This window comes from Sarcophilus harrisii, chromosome 4, assembly GCF_902635505.1.
Source record: "Sarcophilus harrisii chromosome 4, mSarHar1.11, whole genome shotgun sequence".
NCBI classification, from domain to species: Eukaryota; Metazoa; Chordata; class Mammalia; order Dasyuromorphia; family Dasyuridae; genus Sarcophilus; species Sarcophilus harrisii.
The window spans coordinates 124,985,609-125,005,276 of NC_045429.1; the positions used below are offsets into that span (position 1 = coordinate 124,985,609).

A 19,668-nucleotide genomic window follows, 5' to 3' on the forward strand; every position below is an offset into this window, starting at 1 on the left:
ATAAAGTTTCTGATTTTCCCTTGGCAGATAGATTCCTAAATATTTTATATTATCAGTAGTTACTTTAAATGGAATTCTCTTTGTAACTCTGACTGTTGGATTTTATTAGTGATATATAAGAATGCTGATGACTTATGTGGGTTTATTTTATAACCAGCAACTTTGCTAAAGTTGTGGATTATTTCTAATAACTTTTTAGCAGAATCTCTGGGTTCTCTAAGTATACCATCATGTCATCGGCAAAGAGTGATAATTTGGTTTCCTCATTGCCTGTTCTTATTCCTTAATCTCTTTCTCAGCTCTTATTGCAAAGCTAGCGTTTCTAATACAATATTAAATAATGCTGTGATAGTGGGCAACCTTGTTTCACTCAGATCTTATTGGGAATGGTTGCAGTTTGTCCCATTACATATGATGCTTACTGATGGTTTTAAATAGATGCTGCTGATTATTTTAAGGAAAAGTCCATTTATTCCTATACTCTCAAGTGTTTTTAATAGGAATGGATGTTGGATTTTGTCAAATGCTTTTTTCTGCATCTATTGAGATGATCATATGGTTTTTGTTAATTTGGTTATTAACATGGCCAATTATATTGATAGTTTTCCTAATATTGAACCAGCCCTGCATTCCTGGTATAAAGCCTACTTGATCATAGTGTATAATCCTGGAGATGATTTTCTGTAGTCTTTTTGCTAATATCTTATTTAAGATTTTAGCATCAATATTCATTAGGGAGATTGGTCTATAATTTTCTTTCTCTGTTTTCAACCTACCTGGTTTAGGTATCAGTACCATATCTGTGTCATAGAAGGAATTTGGTAGTACTCCTTCATTCCCTATTTTATCAAATAATTTATATAGCATTGGGGCCAATGCTTCTTTAAATGTTTGGTAAAATTCACATGTAAATCCATCTGGTCCTGGGGATTTTTTCTTACAGAGTTGTTTAATTGCCTATTCTTTTTCTTTTTCTGAAATGGGACTATTCAAGCAATTTACTTCCTCCTCTGTTAGTCTGGGAAGTCTATATTTTTGGAGGTAGTCATCCATTTCACTTAGGTTATCAAATTTATTGGCATAAAGTTGAGCAAAATAACTCCTTATTATTTCTCTAATTTCCTCTTCATTGGTGGAAAGTTTTCCCTTTTCATTTTAAGACTACTAATTTCATTTTCCTCCCTCCTTTTTCTAATCAGATTTACCAAAGGCTTATCTATTTTATTGGCTTTTTCATAGAACCAACTCTTAGTTTTATTAATTAGTTCAATAGTTTTTTTACTTTCAATATTTTTAATTTCCCCTTTTAATTTTATAATTTCAAGTTTAGTATTTGATTGGGGGTTTTTAATTTGGTCTTTTTTTAGTTTTTTTTAGTTGCAAGCCCAATTCATTAATCTTTTCTTTCTTTGTTTTATTCAAGTAAGCCTCTAAGGATATAAAATTCCCTCTTATTCCGCTTGGCTGCATCCCACAAATTTTGGTATGACGTCTCATCATTGTCATTATCTTGAGTGAAATTATTAATTGTATCTATAATTTGCTGTTTCACCAATCATTCTTTAAGATGAGATTATTTTAATTTCAATTACTTTTGGTCTATTTACCCTAACTTTTTGTTAAATGTAGTTTTATTGCATCATGAGCTGAAAAGAAAGCATTTACTATTTCTGCTTTCTTGCATTTAATTTTGAGGTCTTTATGTCCTAATATATTGTCAATTTTTGAATAGGTTCCATGAACTGCTGAGAAGAAAGTATATTCTTTTCTATCTCCATTCAATTTTCTCCAAAGATCTAACATACCTAATTTTTCTAATATTCTAATTACCTTCTTTAATTTCTTTCTTATTTGTTTTGTGGTTTGATTTGTCTAATTCTGAGAGTGCAAGGTTAAAATCTCCCACTATTACAGTTTTGTTGTCTATTTCTTCTTGCAACTCTCTTAACTTTTCCTTTAGGAAGTTGGATGCCATACCACTTGGTGCATATATGTTTAATATTGATATTGCTTCGTTGTTTATGCTACCCTTTAGCAGGATGTAGTTTCCTTCCTTATCTCTTTTAATTAGATCAGTTTTTGCTTTTGCTTGATCTGAGATAAGGATGGCTTACCCCTGCTTTTTTTAGTTCACCTGAAGCATAATAGATTTTGCTCCAGCCTTTTACCTTTACTCTATATGTACCTCCCTGCTTTAAATGTGTTTCTTGTAAAAAACATATTGTAGGGTTCTGACTTTTGATCCAGTCTGCTATCTGCCTCCTTTTTATGGGGGAGTTCATCCCATTCACATTTATGGTTAGAATTACTAAATCTGTATTTCCTGCCATCCTAATAAACCCAGATTATGCTTTTTACTTTTCTTGCCTCCCCAACCCTCTTTCCCCTTTTTGAACTTATGTACCCCACTTGTATCAAGATGCTTACCCTCTTTAGAATCCCTCCCCCCCCCTTTGAATCTTTTCCCCTTCCTTCCCTTCTTACTCTTTTTCTTTTCCCTTTTCCTCTCCCACTTTTTTAATGAGGCGAGAGAGATATAGAACAATTTAAATGACATTATTAACTTGTGACAGAATCAGAATCAGAGCGTGGATCTCCCAAACCAATGTACTTTCTTTCTAGCACAATTCCCTATCTCGAATTAGTTTGTGGTCTGATAATAATACCAACTGGTTTTTGTACAGAAACTTTAATGATTATAAAGCACATTGTATGTATCTATGTATAGATATATTTGTGTAGATATATATTTAAATACACATGCATATATGTATGTTTAATCTCACTTGATCCACACAGCAACATTTTACAGATGGAGAATCTGGACCCCAGGGAAGTTAAAAGGGATCTGTCAAAGACCACAAAACTAGTGGATTTGAACTTCTCTTTCTCTCTCGCTGTCTCTCTCCCTCTCTCTCTCTCTCTCTCTGTCTCTCCCCCAACTACAGCATTCTATCTATCTACTTTGCTATTACTATTTAGCAGAGCAATCTTTAAAAATTTAAAAATCAAATCACAGATTTGATGCTTTGCAAATTGGATTATATCAATTAGCCTAAAGTGTCTATCAATTGAAAAAAAAAGCCCTTTTCTTTTTACTTCAAGCATGTTACACCATTATTAATAATGATTTAATTATTATATCCCAAAGAGATTATAAAGAAGGGAAAGGGACCTGTATGTGCACGAATGTTTGTGGCAGCCCTTTTTGTAGTGGCTAAAAACTGGAAACTGAATGGATGTCCATCAGTTGGAGAATGGCTGAATAAATTGTGGTATATGAATATTATGGAATATTACTGTTCTGTAAGAAATGACCAACAGGATAGTTTCAGAAAGGCCTGGAGAGACTTACATGAACTGATGCTGAGTGAAATGAGCAGGACCAGGAGATCATTATATACTTCAACAACAATACTATATGTGACCAGTTCTGATGGACCAGGCCATCCTCAACAACGAGATAAAACCAAATCATTTCTAATGGAGCAGTAATGAACTGAACTAGCTATGCCCAGAAAAGAACTCTGGTGATGACTAAAAACCATTACATTGAATTCCCAATCCCTATATTTATGCCCACCTGCATTTTTGATTTCCTTCACAAGCTAATTGTACAATATTTCAGAGTCTGATTCTTTTGTACAGCAAAATAACGTTTGGTCATGTATACTTATTGTGTATCTAAGTTATATTTTAATATATTTAACATCTACTGGTCATCCTGCCATCTATGGAGGGGTGGGGGGTAAGAGGTGAAAAATTGGAACAAGAGGTTTGGCAATTGTTAATGCTGTAAAGTTACCCATGTATATATCCTGTAAATAAAAGGCTATTAAAAAAAAATAAAAAAAATAATGTTTTAATTTATCAGTTCCTTTTCATTGTTACTGTAGTTATACTTCTCTAAGCATTTAATTTCTCTCAGTGCATACTCTGCTTTTCACTTCTTCGCATTCTATTTTGGATTTTCTTTGTTGTTTTGCTTACAATGTTGACTTTTTCCCCTTATGTCTCATTTCTTATATTATTTCCTTCTTGTCCACCCATTAGTTTATTTTAGCTGCTACTTCCTTCCTGATAAGTGGATTCAGGGAATACTCTTTTCTAACCTTAATTGACCGGTGCTTTACTCTTTTACCTTTCCACATTTGCTGTTAGTGCTTATATTGCTTCAACTGCACATTCATACTTGGCTGGTCTTCACATAGTTAAATTGAAGTGAATTAACTTTCATTATATTGAATTTTCCATGAAAAAACTTCTCATTTCCCACAAACTTAGTCTTTTCTTTGCTTCAACATGTTTTTCATAATGTGTTTGGGGAGTAGATTCAGGAAGACCAAAAAAACAAAACAAAACACATTTTTAATAAAATTAAAGCTATCATTTAAGGAAGACATAAACTCCTGAGAATCTCTTAGATTCTTCACAATAGCTCTTTGTATTAAAGATTATTTTTACTAATAACACCTTTGTTGATTTTTTCTTTTCTCCCTGATTCCTACTGGTATGTTTATGATTTAGGCCTCTTCTCTGATACATAGTCATTTTAAATTTTTATTTAAGAGAACAATTTTTAAAAATTTAAACTTCTTCCTAAGTGCTGCAGTTTAAAAAATATATTTCATTTTGCCATGGGTTATCACTTTTAAAAATGAATCATAGTCAAGCTTTTTGAGATTTCAAATGATTTTGTCTCTATTACTCTCTAGGGAATAAAATAGAAGGAATAGTTTAGATCCTGAAAATTAAGTGCCATGTTACTGTTATGCCTAAATCCATTTTGGATCAGGAGTATTAAGAAGAATTCTTCCTTGTAGTTCATTTCCTTGAAATGGAATTGCAGTCTTAGCTGTTCAGTTGTATTTTACGTGAGATCCCTTTGCATCAAGGATCTGTTTGTAGCTTATGATGGTTTATGTTAAGATATTAATTCACATATGATTTCTGCTAAACTACTCCAGTTCACGCATCAGTTCTTGTCAGAATGGCAGTGCCATCTAATGCTTTGGAGTTTTTCAAACATGTAGCTACAATTTTTGATTTGCTCTTTATCTAGAGTCTCTTGCATCGTTTAATATCAATTAAATGATTGTATGGATCAAAGTTATTTTATATTAGAATTTGAGATCTGCTATGCTCTACCACTTTTATTTGTACTTTATTTTTAATTTTTTTCATTATTTCACTAGTAAATGTTTTCTTTATTTTATTCTACAAAATATTTCCCTAGGTAATTTGATAGTTGTTGTTCAGTCATATCCAACTCTTTGTTATCCTATTTTTGAGAGTTTTCCTGGCAAAGATACTGGAGTGGTTTGACATTTCCTTCTTCAGCTCATTTTACAGTTAAAAAAACAGAGGCAGAGTTAAGTGACTTGCCCAAGATGACATGGCTAAGTAAATGTTTAGGAAAGAGTTGAACTCAGGAGGAGTTTCTAGGCCCATGCCACCTGGTTGCCAAGTAAATCTTGCCTAAAATATTAATGTAAGCACCGGGGATTTCTTTTTTAGCTTCAATAGCTTTAAGCTGTACTAAGACTTTTGGTATGCCCTATTCAATGGAAGAACTTAGACTCTTTTTTTTTTTTTTCTCTCTTCTGCCTTCATCTCCTCTGTTAATAGGTGTTTAATGGCTTTCCAATTTGTAAATTGTTGGCCCACTTTCCCATAAGCTGTACATGGAATTAGTGCATTTAAAAGTGGATACATTCAATGTCAGTAATGTGAACTCTTAGCAGGTGACAACAGGGAAACACCTTGAGGCTCTGTTGTGAAGATATCCGACAGGAAGTAAACAAACCCACATGTACTTGGCAAAAGTTGTGCTCACCACATAATAACAACAGAGCCAGGTTCCAAGTCTGGGAGAACTCAAGGACATAGGTGCTGTGCCAGAGGGCAGTTAGTGAGGCAGCAGTGCTGGAGCATGTTCACTAGCTGCTATGCTCTTTGGAGATGGTTAACCTCCCTTATTAGAAGAATCTGAGATGGTCTCTGAAACTGGCAATATATTCTGGCCACTTCTCTCAGTTTTGCTGTGGGATTTTCGCAAAATAAGAGTTTTTTGTGTGTGATTTGATAACTAGGATGAGTATATAGGATTGTATGCATTGAGAACTTGAGAACCTGGGATCCTTGCCTTATCTGACCTGTTATTTTGACTTTCTGTGTCATCCTTAAGATATACCCATTCAACATTGGCTCAGTGGAAACATATTTTCCTGAGAGGTGGGGACCAGGTATACAGACCTTTATATATAGTCATTGTGGCTTTGGGAGAGTTATCTGGAATGACCAAATCAGATTCCCATTGATATTTACTTATTAATGAGAACTAGTTCCAGACTAGCAAAAGCTTTCTTTGTGGTGTGTGTGTGGGAGGGGAGAGGGGTTTGTGGGAGGGGAAGTTTGGTTTCTGTTGCCCTTATCTGTATTCTGAATTGAAATATCTATTAAGCAACTACCATATAGTACACATGATGCTATGGTTACAAAGATCAAAAAGCAAATGTGGAAATAAATGTGGTACTTTCTCATAAGGATAAATGATTTTCTTTCAAGGATGAATTTTGAGAAGATTTCTTGGGAGTAAGAGGATAACAAATAGAAAAAAATGGGAAAGAGCTGTTAAAGTTGATACCATAAACTATTTTTATTATCAAATTACCACATTTGGACAATAATAAAACAGTTGCAGATGTACTTTATAAGGAAGATAAAAATGGCCTTAAAAAGAATAAAAATGGAAGAGGTAGCTAGAGAGTCCTAAATGATAAAATTCTGATTTCACATCTGCATCTGACTTCAGATGCTTACTAGCTTTTTGATCCTAATGTCTGCCTCAGTTTTCTGAAAGGAAAAATGAGGATAATAACCACAATGATGACAACTATACTACTATTACAATTATCATTATTAGTACCACTACTACTACTAATACTTCTACTTCTAATTCCCAGGGTCATTAAGAGGATAAAATTGAATTTTATTTACAAAGTGCTTTGTAAACCTTAAAGCACTATGTAAATGCTGCTGTTATTATTGTTGTTATTACTTAGACACAAAGCATTTGGAGTTAAGTGACTTACTCAATATCACACAGCTAGTAAGTATTAAGTGTCTGAAGGTGAGATATGAACTCGGGTCCTTCCGATTTCTAGGCCAATATTCTATCCACTGGGCCATCTTAGATCTCAGGACAAAAAACAACCTCTTAAGTAAAGCTGGTTCACAAATAGGAATTGATCAACTGAAAGACTCGCTACCTCCTCTCCTTCCCTCTCTCCCTTTCTTGTTTGTTGTTATTTTGCAACTCTGAATCCTTCCAAGATATGTTGGGGTTTACTGGCTAGATTTATTTCTTAAGGACCATGCCTTAAACCAAAATCAATCTGATTCTTATTGGCCCACCAATAGGTCCTAGACCAAGCCCCATTTAGTCATGTTTGGGTCCTTATTGACTCAGATTGAATGTAAATAGCAATCATTTCTGTATTGGCCAGAAAACCTGATAATCTTCCCTTCCTATATTTATTTATTTGGATTATTATTATTTTTTACTAGGGAAAAGAAGAGATTCTTTGCCTCAGTTGCTATCTGGCCTTAGTCACTGAATAGGTGTGATCTCAAACTGCTTAAAAAGGCCAGGATCTCCCCCTTCATCCAGGGCCATTTCCAGTCATTTTGATCTACATCTGGGCGCTGGATCTAGATGGCTCTGGAGGGAAAAGTGAAGCAGTTGATCTTGCCAGCCTCTCTCTCACTTAAATCCAATTCACTTGCATGTCATGGCCCTGTTGTCATGGTCATCTTTGAGAGCAAAGGACAAACAACAACTTAGATGATATCTAATAGACACTTTTGTAAAGGAGAAACTCAGAGATTGATATGCAAGGTGGAAAAAAACAACAAAATAATTTTTAAAAATCTAATTATTTAAAAATTATGTTTTGACCTCAATGTCATAAAGCCCTTGTGGAGTTTGTAGGTATCTCTTTACTATTGTCATTAGTTCAAACCTCTAATGGATATATTTCTCCTGTTTTTAGAGAGTCAGCAATCAGCAACCAATACCTATTTAACTACTTAACATCAATTACCTTTTACTAAAACAATAATCAAAATAAAATATAAACTTTCCCCCTGAAAAACATAGTCTCAAATTGTATATTTCCCTAGTCTTTTGTACTCTTCCCAATTTCTATATAACATTGCTCTACCCAAGTTCACATCCAAAGGCATCATTCATAGATTTGACCTCTCTCAATGCTCAGAGGCATCTGCTGTGTCCATAGAATTGTCCTTATATATATATATATATTCCTGAGCATTGTGATAAACTTAAGGGAAGACTTGGAAAAAAGTCTCATAGAATGACCAGGCATGTTGATATAGTGAAATGCATAATTAAATGAAACATTCGATCACTAAAATCATGGAGAAATTTGAACAGAAGTGTGAGTGTACTGGGAGAAACTAACTGCTTATTAAGCTAGGCAAGTTAATCCAAAGTTTTTGTGTTTGAGGAGTTTGCATATCAAAAGATTTAAATTTGTTTTTCTTTTTATAGTGGACTTAAATGTCAGTTAAAATGAGCATTTCAGTTTGAAATCAATTTTCTATTTGCATTTTCTTATTTATATTTTAGTGGAAATATCAGAAAAATACTTTTTGAGAAGAAATAAGAATATATTTTAACAAAAGGAAAACTTCTTAATGATTCATGTGTATTAATGTGCATTAATTTTGATATCTACCTTAGTCATATTATTGTTACCAAATCTCATTAACTGTCTTTTATGCCTCAAACTTTAAATAGTTCTTAGCTTCATTATAGGGAGTTTGCTCTCTTTAACATTCCTGGGAATAGCAGCAATCTCTAGACCACTGAACTTCCCTTGTGGAGAAGGGACCTGGCATCCATACCACCAACCACCCACTGATACTGTTTTATTAATGCAATGACATTAAAGGAGATTGATTACTATTTGCTTTGTGATGGCATCCTGAGGACCACAAACTTTTCCATCTGACTTGTAGTTAAAACCTTCTCTGTGTACTCTCTGCCTCATTAAAAGGTAATCTACTGGAGAGCAGAGACTGCCTTGCTCTACTAGTCCTATATCCAATATTTAACATATAGTAAGTGCTTAATAAATTCTTATTCACTCACCTTAATTCATTATCTTTACTTGGACTATTGTAAAAGCTTTCTTACTAGTCTTCCTTATGTCTTGCCACATGCTTGTAAGAACACCTTTTTTTAGTGATTTTAGGGTAATTGGTATTTTTTTGGATTGATAAATTGAACATAGATCATTTTTTCCAGCTTTGATGTATATTAAAAGCAAGAGTCTTAATCCAATACCAAGATACTCTATAAACAACCCTCAGTCTACTATAGTGGAGATGACAGGTAAAAAATAGAATATGAGAATAAAGGGCATGTTGTCAGAAGAAAGTTCCAGGACCAATGTCATCATATATGCTACAATTCGAATGGCTCCTTTGCCTACATTAATGAGACTCTTTCTCACCACATACTCTTTGATGTTGTCTTTTTCATCATGTGCAACTCTTTGTGACCTCATTTGGGGCTTCATTGACAAAGATACTGGGGTGGTTTATTATTTCTTTCTCCAGCTTATTTAACAAATGAGGAAACTTAGGCAGACAGGGTTAAGTGATTTGCCCAAGGTCACTCAGCTAATAAGTGTCTGAAGCTGATTTAATTCAGATCTTCCTGCCTCCAGTATAGTACTCTTATCTACTATACCACCTATCTATCTCATGCTCTGCTTACCACCAAACTAATGAATAAAAAGTCTACTGGCCTTTTCCTCAATATTTAGATAGCTGGAATTAAATAAATTTCTTGGTAAAAGTGCCAGTATAAGCAATTTATATACTTAATCCAGCCAGCTAGCAGTTTCCTGCATGTTGTACACTTTCACACTATTGCTCCCCCATTTTCCATTCTAACCCACCATCCACAATTATAATATTTTTGCTTTAGGCCATCCTGCCCACCTTATTATGAGATAGAAAAAAAGAACGGTGTGTGTACACTGATGCAAAGAAGAATAACCAGAAATGATAAAGAAGGAAGGTAATTGTTATTTTCTTAAACTTTAGAAAATCAGTCTTTTTCCTATGAGCTCTAGGTGATATCTATATGTTTTATCCTTCTATATCAGTTTTGGAAATGGCAGCCTTTCAGTCTCTGTTGTTCCAATTCCAAACCTAAGTCATTGTAAAGGAAATCTATTCAAATCTCATTGCATTTACTTACATTTCCCTGTTTGTGAGAATTCTGGGTAGAGGGGAACAATTAGGTCCATTGATCAACAATCAGCCAGGAATTCTGGTCCATTGAGTGAAACTAAATCTTCAGCATGTATTACTTTTTGGCAGAAAGATGCCAGGGTTTAGAAAAAAGTAGGTTGCATATGAAACTTTGAACTTCTATTACATGAGAATTTTTAGTATGTTAAGTTTAACATAATAGTAACAAAGTTGCCCTGGTAATCTGAGCATCTTTCAGAACTTCCTTTCATTCCCTTCTTTTTAATCTCTTTATATATTTTGAACACAATAGGTAGTTCAGTAGATAGAATTCTGGGCTTGGAATCAGGAAGACCTGAGACTTGAGTTCAAATCTAATCTCTGACACATAAGTAATTCTGGGCATGTCATTTAACCTTTGTTTGGGTTTTCTCAGCTGTAAAATGTGGATAATGATAGCACCCACCTTCCAGGGTTATTGTGAGGATCAAATGAGCTAATAATTGTAAAATTCCTGGCACCTAGTAAGGACAATATGAATGTTAGCTATAGTAATACTTATTTTTAATTAAATTTTTATTCTCATATTAAACACCAAATTAAGCATTTTCCATTTACACAATAAATAAGGAAAGATTATGTATGAAACCATGAAAGTCTATGTTTTGCTTTTCATTTTAGATATGCCATAAATCTTGATTAGATTCTTCAAACTTATCTCAGACCTTTTAGATTTCTTCTTCCCTTCCTTCCTTCCTTCCTTCCTTCCTTCCTTCCTTCCTTCCTTCTTTCCTTCCTTTTTTCTCTCTCTTCTCCTTTGTTTTTTGTTTCATCTTGTTTGTGCTACTTTTTAATCCTCTCCTTTTGCCTTTGACTCGAGGTACTCAAATACACACCTGTTGCTTTGCCTATTGGAATATATTTTTCCCCAATTGTCTCTCCTTTTGAAGATGGAGGCCAGGATTGAAAGATCCTGTCTCTTGGAATATTCCTTTTCATTATGTGCAAGGTTCCTCATCATACACTTCAAAGGAAGAAGGACGCTAGCCAACTCTAATTTGCCTTGGAACTTCATCTTGGCACCTTGAAATCCTTTTCTCCTAGGAGATTTTCCAACTGAGCTTTTATTATGGTGTCGTCGATATACATTTATGTGCTTCAACCTCTTTTCTTGTGCTCCCACCACATGCTGTAATGTATATATGTATGTAACAACTGGCCAATTGATTATATATCAACCATATCACACTGTGAATGCCTTAATGCTATGGTGGGTCTCCCTTGTAGTTGGTTCACTTAAGTGTCAGGGAATCTCTCATGCCTAGTACAAAGCACCTTCTTCAGCCTTTGTTTATTACAGCACCTATTGTCCTATTCCCTTGCTATACTTTCTCTTCCTTAATCCTATATTCAAATGGGTGCCAGATTAATCTTCCTCATGCAAAGGTCTTCCTTGTCTAGCCCTCCCCTGTTCAAAAATCTTAACCCATTGCCTGAAAATGACATAATACAAACTCCTTATTTTGATATTCAGAGCTTTCCACATTTTGTCTTTGACTTTGCTTTTACCTATTGGTGTCACTTTATCCTCCCTGTCCTTTTGCCCTTTAATGTACTCTGTTTTATCTTAAAAGACTACTAGTAGGTTTTTTTTTTTTTTAAATCATCTTTGTCCTTCCTCTATTGATTTGTGTAAGCTACCTCTCATTCCTAGAGTGGACTGCATTCACAAATTTCTGCCCAATGAAATCCTTTTTTTCCTTGAAGGCTCTTATCAGGGATCACCCGATCCTAGCTAGAAAAGAACTGAATGCTTGCCTTGAATCTTTCATTCCATCTTTTTTAAACCTATTTTGTTTACTTAGGCCATTCCATTATATTTGTTTACATGTCAGAATCCCCTACTAGAATTTAATGGACTTTTTTGGGATTGTGGATATGGATGTAGAACGTGGTCTTTTTAAAATGCTTATTGCTTAGTACAATGCCCTGTGTATATGAGACACTTAGCAAATGTTGGTTTCAAGCATTGAATTTTAGTGAAAAAAACAAAGTATTTAAAAATCCTAGTAAAATGCTTCTACTTAGAGAAACTTATTTTTTTTTTATTTCACCTTCTCCAAAGTCTTGCTTTTAGTGGCATTAAAGCTTTGAAGTTATCCTGGACTTTTAAAAAAATTTTTAAAAAATGATCAATCTAACTAACCCCACAAGTATATTTTAAGCAATTACAATATTCCTGGGCACTGAGATAGGCTCTGGGGTTAGAAAGACAGATAGGAAATTATCACTGCCTTTGAGCTCACTGTCTAGCTGGAAGGGGATAACAAGTGCTTGTTTTGGCAAGAATAATATTTTTTATTTATATAGCTCTTTCAAGTTTGCAAAGCATTTGACAATTTATCTGATTTGACCTTCACAACAGCTATGTGACAAAGATGCTCTTATTATCCCTATTTACAGATGAGGCCAATAGACGTTAAATGAGTAGCTCATTACTTATATGACCTTGGGTATCACCAGCAGGATTTGAATCAATATCTTCTGATTCCAGTCACTGTTTACTTATATGACCTTGGGTATCACCAGCAGGATTTGAATCAATATCTTCTGATTCCAGAGTCACTGTTTTTTTCCTCTCTTGAATACTGGGAAAAGTTAGGATTACTTCCCACTTTTGTTTTGCAAATAAAAGAGTTGAGGAAAAGATAAATTTTCTATAAAGATGAATCATCTTTTTTTTTTTTTTTTTTTTTTCCTGAGGCAATTGAGGTTAAGTGACTTGCCCAAGGTTACATTTAAGTGTCTGAGGCCAGAGTTGAACTCAGGTCCTCCCAACATCAGAGCTGGTACTCTATCCACTGTACGACATAGCTGCCCCAAAGATAAATCATCTTTGATGAATGTCTGATAATTTTTGAAGGTTAGATATACTGAATGATTCAATTTTTAAATCTGAACCCATTAGTCACATGGTTGTTAATGCAGGTTTGAATTTGGGTCTTTTTGTCTGTAAGTTTGGTGTTCTGTATCTGCTATATATCACTTACCTCTGAAACAGTTTAGGTTTATGCCTATGGAGCACAAAAGTTGGTAATTCCTACTATACTAGGAGGAAAAAATACCTCAAAACTTTGGAAGGAAGTGAGAGCTATTTTCCCAGAGGCAGTTTAGAACCTGCAGGAAACGTCAAGGAGATAAACTTTATAGCCAAAACACCTCTTAGACTGTCTATCCATATTCTTTAACAGCAGTGAAAAGTGTCAATGGGTACAATGCCAATACTTAATGAAATCATTACTCCTTGAAGCACTGAAATACTATGTTGTTCCTAGAATGTCAAATGTCAAATTTTATAAAAACATGGCTCATCCTAGTGTAAAAAGCAAAAAGATAACCACATAGAACTTTACCATCCCTCTTTGGCCCTGCTTGTTGATTGACTTGGTTCCTAATGTGCATGGGTCATTGTCCAGATTTATCAGTTACATTAGAATGCATCATTACAGGTTCTGAGGTTAGGAACAGATCTGTTATCATGCCTGCTGAGCTTTAATAGGGTCCTGCCTCATTGAGATGCTGGGAAAATGAGTTCATATCTGTCTTAAGCTTTGAGAATTTTAAGTTGGAAAATCTTGGTCATCATGATAAAAAAGCCAAATTTTTTTTTCTACCTTTGTTGTCACTGTTCCCTATGCTTGGCATTTTTTTTTTTTTTTGGACACTTTGTTGAATACAGTCAGTGTTTTCATTATTTAAAAAGGTAGATTTTCATTTTTTGGTGATAAAGTTTGTGAACCCCGAATTATCCCAGTCTTTTAAGAGAATATAACAAACCTTCTTAGTACTTAGTACATAAAAAAAATCTCAAGTAGTCAATTAACTTTTAGCAGAAAGTAGGAAATAACTGTGAAATAAGTTTTTGTCAACAATTTAGTAAAATACAAAATATAGCAAAAACTTATGAAACAACACCATTTAGGTTTTTTCCTAGTGCCTGTACACAGATAGCTTTATCATCTATCTTCTACAGCCCCTTTATCTTTTAAGCACTTATTAGCAAGAAATCCACTTGTGATTATTTTTTAAAATTTCAACAAAAATGCTTGAAGTAGAATTTTTTTTTTAAAAATAACCCTCAATTAACTAGGAAATTAAATTCTAGTTAATCAAGATTTCATACCACATACCTAGTTTATAACCTTTAAATTTTCTTACTCTGGATAGTTCTTTTTAGAGAGAAAAAAGAATGGAGTTTTATTTTTCAACTTGACCAGAGGGAATTTTATAGTTTAATAGAAATCTCTTTATTATTACATTATGCTGAATTAGAGACTTATCTAATATAATTGATTAAATTACAAGCCTGCTAACTATTTAAAACTGAAGTAGTTTGATATACAGAACAAATATCTAAGGACATGTGCAAAAGGAATAAATGTTTTCTGTTCATGCTTCCATTTGAAATTATTAAATAATTTTTTATTTAAACCAAATACTCCTTACTAGATCTTTCCTGATAAATCTCTTATCTCTTATGGGAAACTAAGCTCTTGATTAAAATAGTTTCTGTTAGAGCTTATTAGGTAATATGGGTATTTGGATATATATAATATCAAACATGTTTGGTATATTAGCTCTTTGTTTCATTAATTCATTTTATTTATTTATTTTTTTTTTTTGTGAAACAAGGACACACTAAAGTCTGTAATTCAGTTCTTCTAGCAAGTTTCAAGAGCCATACTTCTGTCTTGAGAATTGACTTAAGATTTGCAATTTTGGAGATGAAACACTTATTATCTTTAGATGTTCAGTACTCCATATTAATTGGAAAAAATGGATGGATTACTAACATGAATAAAAATATACCAGTCCCTAAAAGAACTCATATGATAATAGTGCTTTTTCAACTAATGTGATACACTGTTTTCATAGAACTACATGTTGTTTTGCTATTTTGAAGATTCCTATGGACTAAGAAGTATTATATTCATTTTGTAAATAATTACTTTGAAATACAGAAATAATCTTTAGCCTTTGGTGGTGTGCCAACTCACAAAACTTTCATAGAAATCTGTAATTTGTTTGGATTACAGTTATGTTTTTCTAAAGAACTTGATGACTCAATTTATGGAATGATTTTTATTATAGTAATATTTTCCATGTGCATAATAATTCAGTAATATGATAATATTTGATATGTAAATGTCAGATCTTCTTATCATCCTGGATTGTTTAGTATTTGAGTAAATCAAAAGGAAGAAATTAAGCAGAGGTGAGCATCATCACTTGGTGAGCATGGTTCTGAGAAGAAGAAAAAAGAATTATCTGCATTTTGCCCATTCTTGTACCAGTGAAACCTGTTGGGGCTATTATCATTCAGAATTGTTTCTTAAAATGGACATGTAGTTGGTGCTATCTTCATACTGGCAGAGGGCTTTAAACCTGTTCAACCAATCAAAAGGAGATAAATCTTGAAGAGTGGGTAATAGCCACCTGAGAATTTTGAAGGAGCTGGGGTGTAAGTGCTCCTCTAACAAAATGCAGATCCTTTTAAGTGATCATTCTGCTAGACATTGGGTAACAGCCATTCCCTCCCCATCTCCTTTCCTCAACCACTTTTAAATTATGAAAGGTGGGAGGCAGGGAATTTAGCAACTATAATTCAGTTAAGAGTTAGAGATGATCTCAGAAGTCATCTTGTCTAGCATCTTCATTTTTCAGATGAGAAAACTGAGATTTAGGAAGATTGAGTGGATTTTTCATTACCTGTCTGAATTTAGGCATTACCAGGAGGATTTCAGCCCAGGTACTCTGACTTCAGATTTAGTTGTTTTTTCCTTCCACTTGAGTAATGGAGATAAGTTAGGATCACTTCCCACTTAAGCAAGCCTAACAGGGGAAAGGCAACTTATTTTCCTTTAAAAATACAAAGTATGTTTGATTGTTTGATATTTTTGGAATAAGTGTATTTGTGAGTAAAAGATAGCTGTTGAATTTAATTTGCATTTTCAAAAAGGCTTTGACAGATTTTAGCACCAAAGATTCCTTTAACAAATTTTAATAATTACAATATTTTTAAATCTATAGGTAATTTTTTTTTGATAAGGGACCTTCTGATGAGGAAATCTCATTCTTACAGAGGAGGAAACTACTCCAAAGTTTATAGTGCTAGTGATTTTCTTGGAACTCTGAGAGATCAAGTGATTTGTCAGAAATTATATAGCTAGTGCATATCAAAGATGCAGCTTAAGTCTGAGCTTCTTCCTTTAGAAGTTGGTTGTTTTCTACTATACCACATTGAGTCTCTGATTTAGAATGATATTGTCAAGTGCTTTGCATATTAGTTGAGTCTTCTAGAAAGGGGAAAAAAGATAGGTGCTAGAGGTAGCACGTTTCCATTTTACAGATTAGGGAACTAAAGTTATATGATTTGTTCATTTAGGTTCTGGTCTATAGTCCACTTAAAGAAGGGACTTGTTGAGGGATAATAGGCAATGGTTAAGGATAAACAAGCACTTCTGTAATGCAGTATTTCATTCTGGGATTTGGGTTATTTAACATTTTTATAAAACCTCTGGAAATGGAGTGCATAATGAAATGTTTAATTTTATATGTGATACAAATTCTTCTGGATGATGAGATCATTTCAGGATGATTCCCTAGAGACATAAACTTTATGTAATTCTTGGGCAGAAGAATCCAACAACATGAGATATTGAAAGCAAAACAGAAAGCATTGTTTATTTGTTAAAAAAAAAAAAAAATCATGAGCTAAAGATGGTATGTTGTTTGCTTGCATCTGAAATACTCTGACTAGTTCTGAATATCAGTTTCCATTGTTGCATCATTTTAGTCATGTCTGATTCTTTATGACTCTATTTGGGCTTTTCTTGGCAAATGTACTGGAGTGGTTTGCCATTTTCTTCTCTGGCTCATTTTACAGATGAGAAAACTGAGAAACAGGTTCAAATTACTTGTTCAGGGACACACAACTGTCTGAGGTCAATTTGAACTCAGATCTTAGAACTTCCTGACTCTAGACTAGTGCCCAATCCAATGTGCCATCTGCTGTCCCCTCTGGTTGTTCATACCTCTTATAAAATGCCACCCTATGATCAAAAGTGGGAAAAGACTGCCCTCTGAAACAGGCAAAAAATAGGATTCCAGAAAGATGTAGACTCTTTATGTCTGGATTTATAATCAAAGAGTATGTATGAATAAAATGATTCCTAGAATACTGAAGCAAGAGACTTGAAATCTGATTGGATGTGACATTACAAAAGTAGATACTAAATTAATGTGACTATTTTCCTATGTAGAGAAAGAGGTAGAAAACATAGGTAAACTTTAAAATAACTAGCCTCTTTTTTCCCCACCTTTTCTACTTCTTCCCTTCTCTACTCTCCTTTTTCTCTTCTCTCTCTTTTCTCCTTTCCTCTCTCTTCTTTTTCCCTCTTGTCTCTGTGTCTGTATACAAACACATACACACACGAATATATGTAAGGATATATATTATGTGTATATATATATATATATATAGAGAGAGAGAGAGAGAGAGAGAGAGAGAGAAAGAGAGACATATATTTACATACATATATATGCACACATATAGGAAAAATAATTTAAAAAATAGTATTTTGGAGTAAGAAGGATGTTGACAACTTTTAAACAATTATGCTTTTGCATAACTTCTGAGCATCATTTTTTTTTTCTTTTAAATAAAGCCATTGAACTAGATAATCTCTTAAATTCCTTTCTGGCTCTAAATCTTATGATCCTAGAATTTTTGCTCAGCTTCACTTTAACAATTCTTTCATCCTTAATGTTCTCAAACTATCTTTTGTTTGTGTTTTTGTGTATATTAATAAACCAATAATCTCTAATGAATAATCATAACCAGGTATGCTTTTGAATCCTGTCTAATTTGTATATTTTTCTCTTCCTTACTGTCAGCGTGTTGCCTGAAATTTATTTTTCCTTATTATATGACTGCTTTAAAGCAAGCTCTTTATTTTCTAATTTATTATTTTTAATCTGTAGTCTTGGAAGTCAGGTAGCAAAGTGTTTTAGGACTTTTAAAGAGAAAATAAGCTCTGAGTAAGAGCCTTAGGAACTGCTCACAGAGTAAAGGGACTTTTCAATATTTATTTTGGCTTACTCTGGTTCTTAGGTATATTTTTTTCTTACCTTACTCTGGTTCTTAGGTATATTCTTGGTAGTCAAGGTTATTGAATGGTAACTCTGGAGAGATGAGGTATTTCAGACTCTGAATTCTGCTCAGTGTTATGCACATTAGCACTCTGTTTATTGCCCTAATTATACCATACTTGATCACTTTTATATATAATACATTTATTTATGCTATTTATATTATTAACCAGAATTCATCATCCAGGGGCTACCATTTATATCAAAATCTTACTTAGTGCATTGATAGCTTTGTTTTTTTAAAAAGGATATATTACCATTTTAGACCTTCATCTAGAAAGAATTAGAAGGTGGAAAGAGAAAGAATCTACAGTAGCAATTTAATTTAGGAATGTTATTACTCAAGTAGCAAAAACACTTTTCGAGTTGAAATTAATTTTTGGAATTGTATGAACTTGTTTTACTTTAATAAAGAAGTTGATAGGTAAATAAAATTTTTGTTTTAATAATTGTGATCTATGGTAATTGGTCTTTTAAGGGATGTGAATAAATATGTAATTAGCTTAACAACTATTCAACAAGAAATTCATTCTTTTCTTTTACAAATCCGGTTTTATGACTTAAATCCAAATGATGGATTAAATAAATACTAATTGTTTTTATGTGAGACTTTGTGTCACCATTTTTTTAATAAAAAAAAAGATGAAGGTGAAACATTAAAAAAAATATGCTTTCATTGGGGAATATAGTACAACTAGGTAAAGACATGAAATCTTATTAAGTTTAATAAACTAATGTGTGATTGTTGAGTACTTTTTTAAAAAGAGTCTGACTTGACTGTTTTGTACGAACAATATGCATGAATAAAGAGAAGAGTACTGTGCTTGACCCCGGGGAAGAAAATGAGGCAAGTCAAAATGAATAAAATTTCCAATTGACACTCCAATCTAGTAATTATTTGATTATTTTGGGTATTTTTAATACTCTTGATCTTAGCCAAAAGACTAGTTGAAAAAAAAATTGGGGTCATTGTTTAAAAGGAAGAAAAACTTTGGAGATTGGGTATAAGCATTTTCATGTGACAAAAAAAAAAAAAATAGGCAGTTAGTAGGATAAGTCATTATGTAGAAAGCCATACAGCTACCAAGAAGATAATTTTTGGCTAAAATTGAGTTTATTCAGAAATGAACGGATAAATAATTAAATAATGATTTTAAAAAATATTTA

General features: G+C 33.3%; 1 protein-coding gene and 1 long non-coding RNA gene across 5 annotated transcripts in view; one reads left to right on the forward strand and one right to left on the reverse strand.

Annotated features, from left to right (window-relative positions):
* Positions 1-9,570, reverse strand: part of LOC100930532 — a 45,309-nt gene extending 35,739 nt beyond the window's left edge. Inside the window, exons 1-2 of one of the 3 annotated variants that reach the window (XR_004234136.1) lie at positions 9,179-9,570; positions 4,142-4,295 (exon numbers count right to left, since the gene is read on the reverse strand). This is a non-coding gene — a long non-coding RNA (uncharacterized LOC100930532). The remainder of the gene's footprint in view (positions 1-4,141; positions 4,296-9,178) is intronic. The other 2 variants (XR_004234134.1, XR_004234135.1) reach the window with 2 other exon arrangements.
* Positions 1-19,668, forward strand: part of PDE10A (phosphodiesterase 10A) — a 341,504-nt gene that overhangs the window by 20,238 nt on the left and 301,598 nt on the right. The window lies entirely within an intron of this gene.